The sequence below is a fragment of the Chamaea fasciata genome, unplaced genomic scaffold (assembly GCF_029207755.1).
Source record: "Chamaea fasciata isolate MVZ Bird 193981 ecotype frontalis unplaced genomic scaffold, bChaFas1.0.hap1 SCAF_30, whole genome shotgun sequence".
Classification (NCBI taxonomy): Eukaryota; Metazoa; Chordata; class Aves; order Passeriformes; family Sylviidae; genus Chamaea; species Chamaea fasciata.
This window is the reverse complement of record NW_027094115.1, coordinates 2,499,160-2,512,877: the sequence shown is the minus strand read 5'-3', so window position 1 is coordinate 2,512,877 and position 13,718 is coordinate 2,499,160.

Here is a 13,718-nt window from a genome sequence, read left to right as displayed (position 1 = left end):
GAGGAAAATCCAGAGCAGCAAAGTCGGCATTGGAAGGGAAAGAACCAAAGCTGAGAGGGAATGAACCAAACCTGGAGAGGGAAAGAACCAAACCTGGAGAGGGAAAGAACCAAACCTGGAGAGGGAACAACCCAAAGCTGAGAGGAACCTGCTGAGACCTCCATGTTCCATTGGCAGCTCCATGTGCAGGGCCCAGGGGCACTGGAGACGTTCCTCTGTAAATTTGCTGTGATTTCCCTCTGTAAATCAGCCCCCAGACAACAGCTGAGGCAGGACAGAGCCAGGGCTCTGCTGGGCTGGGCTCCCGCAGCCAGGGGAGCCTTGTCCCGTCAGAGCAGGCAGGAGGGGCAGTGCCCGGGCCACCAGGGCACCCCAGGGGACAGCAGAGGTTGGGGACAGTGGCCTCGGCTGCCCTGGGAAGGCTCATCCCCATCCTGTGCTGCTCACTCAGCGTTCAGCAGGTGGACACGGACTGCAGGGACTTTATTTACCCACCCCACGGGCAATAACTCAGTGATTTGTCAATCCCCAGAGGGGAAAAAGACCCAAAAAACGGGGGAAAAAAAACCAAACCCAAACAACAAAAAAGCCCAATCTCTGGGCTGAGATCAGAGGAGGAACGGGGAAGAGGCAAATCCTCGGAGCACAAACAGATTGCACTATTTATATATGAAAATGTTTTCTGCATCCATAAACTTCCCATGCCCAGGCACTTTAATTAATTGCCGCGGTTGCCATGGTAACCTCCCGGAGTCAATTACAGCTCTGCAGAGAGGTGAGCGCGATGCCACAGCAGGTACGGGGTGCTGAGCCCGGCCTGGGGCACACCCACGGAAAGGGGGGCACTGAGGGGGGGTCTGTGCCCCCCCGGCCCCACAACGACCCCAGTTATCCCGATTATCCCGAGGGATGGCACAGAGCCGTGCCCAACAGAGCAGCTGCGCCCCCTGCCCAGCCGTGGGAGCCGAGAGCAGAGTTTGGGGAGGGAACGGCAGCTCCTGCCGGGCTGAGGGACCCCGGGTGAGGGGACACAGATCCCACTGAGGGACCCCCGGGTGAGGGGACACAGATCCCACTGAGGGACCCCCGGGTGAGGGGACACAGATCCCACTGAGGGACCCCCGGGTGAGGGGACACAGATCCCACTGAGGGACCCCCGGGTGAGGGGACACAGATCCCACTGAGGGACCCCCGGGTGAGGGGACACGGCCCCCACTGAGGGACCCCCGGGCGAGGGGACACGGCCCCCACTGAGGGACCTCCGCCGGTACAGCCCCACTGCTGACCCCACAGATCTGCCCGGGCACAGATCCTCCCCTGACACCCCCAAACTGGGGTTTGTCCCTCAGCTGCCACCCGCAGGGTCGGGGCAGCCCCTCGGAGCCCCGAGCGGCGCAGGGACCGGAGTCATCCTCGGCTGCAGCCCCGCCGGGGAGGGGCTGTCTGAGGGCTCCGGTGGCACTCGATCGAGTGCTGTTCACTCCCAGCCTCACCCAGACCCGGCTCCTGCCCCGCTCCACATCAGACGAACCATCTGCATCACCACCAGCCTTTGTCCCCGAGGCGGCGGCGGCGACCCCGCTTTGTGCCGCGGGACAGAAGGATCAGGGCAGGAAAGGCAGGGGAAGGAGAAGGGAGAAATGCCATTTCCTCTCGGCATCATCACCTGAAATCTGTGCTCCGTAACCTTTCCGTCCGTTGTGAAAAGTCACCTGAGCGGGCTCCGTCCTCCCCACACGGCTCTGCCCTTTTCTCCCTTCCTCTGGCACCTTTTCCAGAGCCCGTGTGACAAAAGGGACACTGCCACGGCAGGCCCGGCCTCTGTCACCCCCCGTCCTGAGCGGGGGGTGCTCCTGTGCCCCTCTCCAGCTCCTGTCACTCGAGTCAAGTGTCCTTTTCTCCCGCTTTCAATCCACCGCCTTGTTAGGCACTTCTAAAGGTGCCTCCGCTGAGACACCGTGATATTTCTCCCCCTCTCTGCCCCCACCCTCCGAGGTCACGGGCAGAGACTTCAGCTTGTCTCTTAAAGGTTAAAAGCAACTTCCAGAAGAGGAGCTTGAACTTTGGAGAGCGGAGGCAGAGAAAAAAAAAAAAAAAAAAAAAAAAAAAAAAAAAAAAAAAAAAAAAAAAAAGCCGCCCCTGGGAGAATACAAATCGTTCTGCGGGCAGCAGCCGGACAGAAAACAGCAGCTCCGTCCTGAGCAACAGCTTCATCCGCCTGCACGGCCCCGCTGCTCTCCCCGCAGAGCAGGAACCTGCCAGAGGCTTTTCCTTTCAGCAGAGCCCCCACCAGCTGTGCCTGCGCTCCCCGGAGGGGGCTCGGAGTTAACTCTTCTCCAGCCTGCCAGGAGAGTGGCCGCTCCCTCCAAGTCTCAGCGCTCAGGGGCTGGGGGGATTCTGCTCTGCTCCTCACCAGGAGCTTTCAATCACCAATTCCTGCTCGGCTTTCTGCACCCCTCTGATTCTCCCGGGGCTGGGATTAGCCCACTTCAAAGCATCTCACTCTTTAGGGAAGGTTTTTCCACTTCGTTTTTCATTCTCTGCCTTTTTTTTTTTTTTTTTTTTTTTTTTTTTCACCCGTGCCCATCCAATTTGCTGGGTTTACAGCAGACAACTGCATGAATTCCCGGGGTTTGCTGCAATTCCAGCTCGGGGATGTGTTTTCCCCAGGCTGCCCTGGCTGATGTTCTCCCACCCTGGGGGAATCCCGCCCACAGCCCCCAGTTTGTGGAAATACCCCCTCAAATGAGAGCCTGGAAGGACAGAAATCCCAAAATTCTCCAGCTAAACCATGAACAACAGGTTTTCCAGGGAGAAAAACCAGGTTGAGGCCAAGCAGCTCCGAGTATCCTGAGTGGGCTGCACCGAACTGAGGCTGGGTTTATAACACATCCAGAATTTTCTCCAGTCTATCCAGGCTCCATCTTTAAATGTTTTTTTTTTTTGTTTTTTTGCTCCTCAGCCGTGTGCTGACAAAGTGGTGGTAAGTGGATGTGATTTTTGCCTTGGCAGGGTTTGCGGAGGCCGGGGCTGGCAGGAATTAATCCCTGCCAGAGCAGCAGCCTCTGGGGGCCAGGATTATCAAGGTTGGTTTAGCAGCGAGCTCTGCTCGAGCGCATCAGACATGACTGGACATCTCCAAGGGCCGGCGCTGCTGAGGAATCCCAAAAACATCCTCCTGCCAAGCACAGCCAGGGAAAGGCACTCGGCTCTCTCCAGCCCAGTTTAACCAGTTAAAGGCACAGCAAAGCCCTGGTGGGTGCCCACCCTGAGGTGCAGTTGTTTGTGTAAATCCAGGATTTATATTAAATTAAATCAGATTTTTCCTTTTCTCCACTTGAGGACTGCACTGGAATCACCGGTGAAAAGGTGCAGGATGTTTCCATGCATGCTCTATATCTATTTCTGTGTGTAAATGCAAGTGTAAAAGAGGCCCCAGGTTAAAACAGGTGCAAAAGTGGCAAATCAGACACTTCCCTCTCCAGTTCTCATTATTCCAGAGCGAGGGAGAGCAGTGGACCAGAAACAAAACTCACAAAACCCAGGACGTGTTCTGTGCCATTTGCTGAGCAGCGGCAATCAGACATCAAAATTCTAAACAGATAACAAAGCAAAATCAAGCTCACACACTGAGAAAGTTCCACTTTTGCACGGATTTAAGGAAGGCAAAGAAAAATTGACCTTGCTTCAAGGCATAAATCGACCTCTAATGGATTAGGATCTTTCCTGCAAGCAGGTCTTAATTAAGAAGCGCACAAAATCACTTTGCAACATCGCTGTGAGTGAGAGCCACTGCCGGGGAGTTGTTAAATTAAAGCACTGCTGAGTGCACGGGGCCATTCCGGCGGGATCAGCTGCTCACGGCCACGGCTGCAGCGGTGACACTCCTGGTGGCCTTGGAAAAAACAGGGGATGAACCTCTCCTGGCTGCCCTGTCCGTCCAACCCGGGGTGTCCCCGGGGTGTTCCTTCCCTCCTGATGGCCCTGGGGTGTTCCCTCCCTCCTGACTGCCCCGTCCATCCATTCCCGGGGTGTCCCCGGGGTGTTCCCTCCCTCCTGATGGTCCTGGGGTGTTCCCTCCCTCCTGACTGCCCCGTCCATCCATTCCCGGAGTGTCCCCGGGGTGTTCCCTCCCTCCTGATGGCCCTGGGGTGTTCCCTCCCTCCTGACTGCCCCGTCCATCCATTCCCGGGGTGTCCCCGGAGCTGGGCACCCATGGGGTTGGACAGATGTGGGCTGAGGGGTGCAGGGCCCTGTCGGGGACACGGGGTGAGGGTTGGGTTTGGCTGCAGAGCCACCAGAGATCCAGCAGGACACGCCCAGCAGGGGACACACCTGGCACGGGACACACCCATCACAGGACACACCCAACGTGGGACATGATCGTATGGGACACACCCACCACTAGGGATACGTCAGGACACGCCCATCAGGGGACACGCCCAGCAAGGGACACGCCCCTCAGGGGACACGCCCAGCAGGGGACACGCCCAGCGGGGACACGCCCAGCAGGGGACACGCCCAGCAGCCCAGAGACCGCACTCTGATCCCCCTTCACCTCCTGCCGTTCCCTCTCCTCTCCTGCCCGGGTTCAGTCCCAGGGGAGGTCAGAGCAGGAGGCACCGCTGCCCTCTGGCCCTGTGCCCTTCCCAAGCTGCCAATTAACATCTCATTAATTATCCTCCCAGCACTGCACAGCCCCTCTGCTCCTCATCACACCCCGAGCAGCCCCGGGAAGGGCTCAGAGCCCACACCGGGGCTCTCTGCCCGTTTCCAGCGGTGTGGGTCACGGCCACACTGCTCACAGACACTCCCTGGACACAATCCTGGGCACAGTCAGTCCCTGGAGCACGAGCAGCTTTCATCCCTCACCAGGAAATTCGCAGAAGGAAGCGCAAAGCTCCGGAGAATGCAGCTGATGCCACAGGAAAAGGTCACAGAGGCAGCTGAGATGACAGGCAGTGGCAGGATTATCCCCCTTCCATCTCTATTTCAGCTCCGGTTTTTTATAAAGAGCCAAGTCTGTGGAAACTCGCAGCTTAATGCTGAAAGGTGGATGCTCATCTACATCAGCAACACCGCCCTTGGAGCTCCAATCTTCGGATCCAAACCTCTCTGTGAACCTCACACTTGATCCCACTCTTTGATTTCGGAAAGAACGATATGCACGGCATCATCTGCGGGTTTAAAGAGGTTCTGTGAAGGGATTTTCAGCGCAGGCACTGAAGAGCCCTGCAGAAATTGCCTCCCCTCGGGGAGAACAAAAGCAGCTGTGGGCAGGGCCCCGTGACCCAGCCAAAAAACCAGAGCTGACCCTGGGAGGGCTGAGCCTGCACGGGCTGACCCTGTTGTACACCAATTTCTGAATGCGTTTAACCCAAATTCTCCCCGCTCTGACGAATTAACTGCTCTCCACCTGAGAGCCCTCAGAAGCTGTTAGGGAAAAAAGCTCCAATAAAAACCCCACCACCACCAACCACTCCAAACCGTTTAACAGCTGGGAAAAGCTTCATCGATGGCTTTTGTTTTCCCTCCCCTTCTCTTGCCAGCAGCTCTTCAGAGGAAATAAACATTCCATGAGCCCCTTCTGTAAACTGAGTACAAGCACTGCTTTCTTTTTATTTATTTATTTATTTTTAAATAACAATCCCCCAACAAATAATTTTAAAAAGACAGGCCCACAGTGGGATGCAATTTATTCCTCAGGCTTACACTTTACTCCACTTAATTACTCCACAGGAGTAAATTCCCTGTTAAGGGCAGCTGGCAGCTGCTGACCTTTCCATCACCATTTTTTCCAAACTTCTGAGAGGCCCCAGATTTCCTACAGGTAAAGCTGAGCTGGAGTTCAGGTGACACCATCAAAAACGATGGTGCTGCATAATCCTGTCCATGGGATCACCCCAGGGAGATCCTGACGTGTTCTTCACAATCCTGGGTGGAAAAACCATCGTGGAAGTGCAGAAATGAAATAACAACAAAATAACTGCGGAAGTGCAGAAATAAAACAATGAGACCACGATGTTCTTTGTCCTGGGTGGGGAGAGAAAGCATTTTCAGCATGTCAAAAATGTTCAAAGTGTATTTTCTATTTTCACCAAAGTCAGTCCTTTGTAAAACACATCGATCACCTGTCACAGGTGTCAGAGTGTCTAAGGGAACCCCGAGCTGGGACGTCACTCCAGGCTACACAAAGAATCATCATCAGCCCCTAAAAAACCGGACAAACGCAGAAATCAGAGAGGGTGAGGAGGGAGGAGGAGCCGGTGAGTGAACCTGGCAGAGCAGCCCCAGATTTCAGAGTTTCTCCTCTCCCGCCTCCCACCCGGAGCCAGGTGATCACAGGAACAGATGTAGGGCTCCGGGAAGCCAGTGAATCAATGCGCACTTAAATTACACAGCCCGTGAAAAATCAATGGGAACACAAGATGTAACAGCGGCACATAAAAACCCTGCAAACAATAAATAAAGCCCGGCCACATTTAGGGACTGCCTCGTTATTTATCTGAGCGGGGCTTGGGCACGTTGTTCGCTCCTGAGCTCGTCACTGCCCAAAAATGAGAGCCCACGGTGCAGCTGCCCACGCCTTCCATGGTCCCTCAAATGCCAAACATCCCCACATTCACAGCAATTTCCTGTTTACACCTCGGGGTTTCCGAAGGCAGCACTGTCCCCTCCTTCCCTTTTCCCTGGGAATTTTATAAATTATTATAATTATATTTATATATAATTTTATATATATATAATTATTATATATATGATATATACATATATATAATATATACTTGAAATCTATATTATATATATACTTAAAATCTATGTTATATATAAATAGATGAAATTATGTATATATATAATACAAAATTATGATTTGGAGGGTAGGAGGTCACTTTCTCCCTTCCAAGGGAGGCTCCTGCCTTCCTCAGCACATACCTGTCTTTCAAACGAGACATAAAGGAAGAGAAAGAGAACTGCAGGCAAATTAATGTGTATTTATAGCAGGCATTGATTGCGCTGTTTACTCCTGCCCGTCCTGGCAGCTCGAATCAGCCCCGTGTCCTTAAGGGGCTCCGTTTCCTCCTCTCTGATCACCCGGAGCCTTTTCCTGAACTCTGAGCAGCTCCGTGGTGGCCCCGACTGGGGTGGGACAGCTCTCCTCACACACCCCAGTCCCTGCCAGGCTCCTGAGGAGGCCACAAGCTTTCTGCAGGAGATCTGGGAGGATTTGGGGGTGTTCTGCCCAGAGCAGGCAGCGCTCAGAGCCTCCCCCCATCCCAGAGGGAACGGCTGGAGGGAGCTTCAGGGGTCCTGGATGATTGCCAGCTCAGATCAAAGCCCCTTTTTTCCCCGTCCCCGTCCCACAGACTCATTTCCCAGCTCCAGAAGGCCATTTTCCAGGTCCACATCAGCCCCTTTTCCCCATCCCTGTCCCACAGACACATTTTCCAGCTCCAGAAGGCCATTTTCCAGGTCCACACCGGCCCCTTTTCCCCATCCCTGTCCCACAGACACATTTTCCAGCTCCAGCAGGCTCTGGGGTGTTGCCCAGGGAGGAGAGGGCTGATGGCTCCAGCAGTTCTGCCCTGCAGGGACACAGAGGTGGCAGCGCCTGCACAGCCCCGTCCCCAGAGGAGAATCCCAGATTTCCTCAGCTCCCAAACCTGTTGGGAGTCGATTCAGTGGCCTGAACCAGCCAATCTTCCGTCCAGTTCAGAGCTGAGGGGCTGCAGGTCAGTGCCAGGGGCTGTTCCTTTGCCCCTCACACCCCCTGAACCCCCCGGGCGCCTCCCCTGCAGCGGGCACAGCTCCTGTGCTCATTATCCTTCCACAACCTGCAGGGCCTGGGCCGTGTTTGGCTGCGGCTGCTGATGCTCAGCCAACACTCACCCCGGAGCTTTCACAAACCTTTCAGAGCCGCGATTATTTTTAACTCGCTGCCAGAGGCAAGTTCTCCCAGGAGGAGGCAGCCGGGGGAGCCGCGGGGCTCCTCCCGGCAAACCCGGTGTCCTCAGCAGGGCCAGCGAAGGGCAGAGCGAAGTTTCCCCTCCCGGTGCAGAACTTTGGCCCAGGGGTGACCAGCACGGCTCTCCCAATATCAGCTTTGAGGGAGGAAAACGCCAGCAGGGCTGCCCGGCTCCCCTCGTGACCCCGGGACGGTTTTTTATCCATCCTGGGTTAACGCCTCCTGCTCGTGTTGAGAGCCGCACTCAGACCCTCCAAATTCATCATTTCATTCCGACTGCCCCGCGGACAGAGCAGGCTCTTTTGAAAACTCCATTTGAAAGAACATTAAAACGTACAAAAGGCTTTATCTGTTGGGGGGAAAAATAAAATAAAAAATCCGTGTACACAGAGGAGGGGGGAGAGGAGATCTCAGCCATGGAAATGACAGCGTTTCCTACCTGAACCCTTCAGCTGGAGTTGCTAAGTAACCGTGACAAGCGCTGTGCATTGTCTGCAGCCGCTGGTCTGAGCCTGGCAGGCTGATTCATCCTGCCGGTGCCCAACCTGCGCCCCGAGTGTTTTAAATACTTCAGCATTTACCTGGACAGGAGGAGAGGGGGGCCGGGAGGCAGCAGCAACAAAACAAACCAAGGAAAACCCGCAAACAAAACCCCAATCCCATCTATAATTTATGAACTAAGTTTTATGACCAGGCTGCCGTGTTTAGACAGAAACCCAACTCCACTTCCACGGAAGGAGATGATGGATGGGGTGGTTGCTCTCTCTAATATCTGTGCCTCCCTCAGCACTAAATCCATCTCTCCAGCGTCCAAAGGGTGCACATTTAATTACAGATCCTGTGTGGCAGCCTTTGGAAAGAGACAGTGACAGAAAAGCGTCCCCTGTCCCCGCTGTGCCCCCAGAACCCCCACGGCAGGAGCTGGATCAGCAGAGATCCCTCCCGTGTCAGTGCCCGGTGAAGCCGAACTCTCCGGGTCTCTGTTTGTACTCCGAGGGTTCCCCACGCCCCGGGACAGCTGAGCAGGACGTGAATTAACAGAGAGCATTAATTACTGGGGGATTGATTATTCACCATCACAGGGGCAGAGCCAGGCAGGGCCCCCAGTGCCACTCCAGCACCCACAGGAACCCTGGATGGGAGGACAGGCGGCTCACAGACCCAAACTGCTGCTCACTAACACAGCCAGGGATTGGCCTGAGAGCTCCCACCTCACGTTTCCCAAAGAAACCCTTGGGATTCCCAAAGAAACCCTTGGGATTCCCAAAGAAATCATATTTCCCAAAGAAATCCTCATGATTCCCAAAGAAACCCTTGGGATTCCCAAAGAAATCCTTGGGATTCCCAAATAAAATGTTGTGATTCCCAAAGAAACCCTTGTGATTCCCAAAGAAATCGTATTTCCCAAAGAAATCCTCATGATTCCCAAAGAAACCCTTCCCAAAGAAACCTCCTGTGGCTAACAGGAGCAGAATCCCCTTTGTGTTCCCATCGCAATGCAGTTGTGCCACCTTTGCCAAGTGCAATTTGGCTGGATTGACTAACTGGGCTCTGCAGATTGCCTGTCTCGGAGCAATCCCTCTGTCTGGCCACACTGAGTATTTCCCAACTCCGAGGAACTTTTGGGGAGCCCAGAGGTTGCCCCTGGAGGTGACCCCTCATGGTCAGGGGTCACCGGGGGACACTGTCACACCGGTGTGACCTCTGGTGTCCCTTGTCTGCGCTCTGCTTCCTCATCTCCACTGAATTCCCATCAGAAATCCACGACAACCCGGGGAAAACATCCTCCCTCCTCACACTGAGAGTTCCCGAGCGCTTCATCTGCTGCCTCACGCCTGTTTTACCCCCGTGTTCCCTCCCTGAAAACACGGAGTACGCGGCACTAAATCCTCAGCGCAGACGCCGCAAATCACCCGAGCTCGGGCGTGTTCTGTGCATCTCCTCGGGGTAATGAAGGAGCTCAGAAAAGAAATAATTCATTTACAGCAGCTGCAGGTGAGAGCCACGAGGTGCCTTTAACTCAGCAGAGCTGGGGGTGCCGGCAGGTACCGAGCACGCCGCAGTCCTCGCCTACCTTCATGTTCAATTAATTAATCAGAAGATAATTAAACATCGCGGACATACTTGTGTTCGATAAGTGGGACATGCCTGGTTTTCCTCCCTGTGAATTCCTCCTGATGAAGCACTTTCTGCTGCACCACAGAAATAAAACCGGGTCTCTTGGTGATTCAATGCAGATCCAGCAATTAATTCCTCTTCTCCGAGGTTTTGTTTTAGAAGTTCAGTTTCATGAAAGAAAAAAAAAAGAAAAAAGCCCAAAACCAGAACCTTAATTTAAATCTCTGTGTGATAGCTGATAATGATTTTATTTCACTCCCACTGGGGCAGGATGGGGAGTGTATTTTAGGCCAAACCCAGGGTGGTTTATCCAAATACCTTCAGAGCTTTAGTGAAGGTTGCAGATGAAGGGGGGATGGCTGTTCCCTCTTTATCCCCTTCAGCTCCAGGTAAATCAGCTTTTCCAGGGCTCCTGCTCATTGCAGAGCTCTGGCTGGGACACACTTCTGGCTGCCCTCACCTGTCCAACACTTCCTAGGGACACATTTTCCTTTTTTCTGGGTTGAAAAAGGGAAGAGTTGCAAACCAGCAAAGCGTAACTGGAGAGAGGTTTAGCCCAGGAACGCTTCTGATGAGAACAGGCAGGTGGGAATGGAGCCAAACCAGTTCTGTGAGGCAAAGAGACGTAAAATGAGCAATGAACGGAGTGTTTGAGGTGCTGCTGGTTCTGCTCTGGCTTCAGGAGCAGAGATCCCATCCTGGGGAAAGCTGGGCTGCTCTGCCACGTCAGGTTCCTTCGTTGGTACCCACAGCTCCTCCCTGCCTGGGTCCCCACATCAATTACCCAGGAACATCTCACAGGGCAGCTCAGGATTGCCCATTTCCAGGGAACTCCTTCTTCCCATAATTCTGGTGCTGGATGAGGAAATTCCCTTCAAAGGAGCCACAGCAGGACGAGGAGACAAAGCCACCTGCACCACGCTGAGCGCTGGGCTCCGTTTCCCATCATCTGGAGTGAAGAGACACAAACTGGAAATGGAAACGTTTACAGAGTGTGTCCGGAACGGCAAGGAGGGCAATCACAGGATTTTGGAGGCAATCACAAGGTTCTGAAGGCAATCACAGGATTTCAGAACCAATCACAGGATTCTGGAGGCAATCACAGGATTTTGGAGGCAATCACAGGATTTTGGAGGCAATCACAGGATTCTGGAGGCAATCACGGGATTTTGGAGGCAATCACAGGATTCTGGAGGCAATCACGGGATTTTGGAGGCAATCACAGGATTTTGGAGGCAATCACAGGATTCTGAAAGCAATCACAGGATATTTTTCACCAAGCACTGGACATCAGTGATGGTTCTGCTGCTGTCCCTGGCAGACCTTTGCTGCCAGAGCATCCCTGGCACTCCCAGGATCAGAGCCCATCCATCATCGCTGTCTGCCCTCCCCTCAGTTTGTATCCCTGCACTGAATTTATGCCCAGGATGTTCTGCTGTTGTTTCATCACATTTCATTAACCACGTCTGCTAATTGACCCTGCTCCAAATTCACTGCTGCAATCGGCTCCTCTTAAACCATTCCCTATTTCTGAATACCAGGATCTGCCTTTCCCCCGGCACCACAAACTCTGGTGCATCTGCAGCCCTTTCGCCTAACCACACACTTCCAGACCGATCACTCAGAAAGAAAAACTATTCTCACTTCCAACTGCAAAAAAAAAAAAAGGCAGAGAAAAATAAAAGGTATTGCTGTAATACAAAGAAATGTGTGCAGCTGGATCAACATTTCTATCAAAAAAAGCCCTAAAAAGCTAAAGCGCCAGTAAAAAGCCTTGCCTCGCTGAATTTATGTAAATAACAAAGGCGAGGAAATGAATATTCATGTGCCACGTGCTGCTTAATGGGCTCCTGCCGTATGTTCCGGGAATTGTGCCCCGAGCCCGGCACTTGGAGCTCCGAGGGGTCCGAGAGGGCCGGGGATGGACAGGGCCGGGATGGACAGAGGCGGGATGGACAGAGCCAGGGATGGACAGGGATTGGGATGGACAGAGGCGGGATGGACAGAGCCAGGGATGGACAGAGCCAGGGATGGACAGGGACTGGGACAGACAGAGCCAGGGATGGACAGGGACTGGGATGGACAGAGCCAGGGATGGACAGGGACTGGGATGGACAGAGCCCAGGACAGAGCCAGGATGGACAGAGGCGGGATGGACAGAGGCGGGATGGACAGAGACTGGGATGGACAGAGCCCAGGACAGAGCCAGGATGGACAGAGGCGGGATGGACAGAGCCGGGATGGACAGGGATTGGGATGGACAGGGATTGGGATGGACAGAGGCGGGATGGACAGAGGCGGGATGGACAGAGGTGGGATGGACAGAGGCGGGATGGACAGAGGCAGGATGGACAGGGATTGGGATGGACAGAGCCAGGGATGGACAGGGACTGGGATGGACAGAGCCCAGGACAGAGCCAGGATGGACAGAGGCGGGATGGACAGGGACTGGGATGGACAGAGCCCAGGACAGAGCCAGGATGGACAGAGACCAGGACAGAGGCAGGATGGACAGAGCCAGGGATGGACAGAGGTGGGATGGACAGGGACTGGGATGGACAGAGCCCAGGACAGAGCCAGGATGGACAGAGACCAGGACAGAGGCAGGATGGACAGAGCCAGGGATGGACAGAGGTGGGATGGACGGGGACTGGGATGGACAGGGACTGGATGGACAGAGCCGCTCCCATCCCACCCCAGGGACACCTCCAGACCCAGGACAGGAACAACCCCTCTCCCCCAGTTCTGTTCCAGAGCAGTGCTGAGGGAACACCCAGTGTTGGGGAAAAAGGAGATTTTCCCAGACCTGGGGCTGTGCCTCCAACCTTGGCACGGTCTTATCATTAAGGGGTCATTAAGGTCCAGCCTGGAATTAACGAGCTGGGGCTCAAAATTTGAAATCTGTGTGCCCTGGGCTCAGATTCAGAGTGTGAGGAGTGATCAGGGTTCCCTCAGCCGCCGGGAGGGGGAACAGCTCCAAGCTGATCCCCATCTCCCAGCTCTGCACAGACACCTCAGGGCTTTGCTCCTCTCCCCTCCCCTGTGCCTGAGCTTCACAGCATCAGCAAACGAGCCACTGAACCTTTGGTGAGACTTCGCTTAGAAAGTTTTAAACCAGACACAGATTTTACACCTGTTTTCACTTCAGGGGCACCCAGAAAACAAACAAAAACCACTTTCTGTGATGTTAACTCAACTTCAGGCATGACTGAGACGTGCTGTGCTGCCTGCTCTGCACGTTTACATTTGATATTCTCTGGAAAGGTGGATTAAAATAGCTCAGGGGAAAAAAGTCCACTGTAAAAAAGAAATACAAACAACATTCCGTCATTAACGGCAATAATACATTCTACCATTAACTGCACCCTGCAGTCAAAAGTGAATTAAAAGTTAGTGCTGCCCATTCTGAGACAAGATGCAGCTAAACAGAAGTGGCAGTGACCCTATATATTTATTGATACAACAGAAAGAGCTAAGAATAGAAGTCAGGGAATCTTGGTTAATTCCCAGAGTCTGCCTTTTATTATTTGGCATAATCAGAACTGTCTCTGCAGGTCACGGTTCCATCCTGCACAAAACCTGCAGTGCAAATATCAGAACCACCAAACCAGATCTCCCCATCAGCACAGCTCCACTC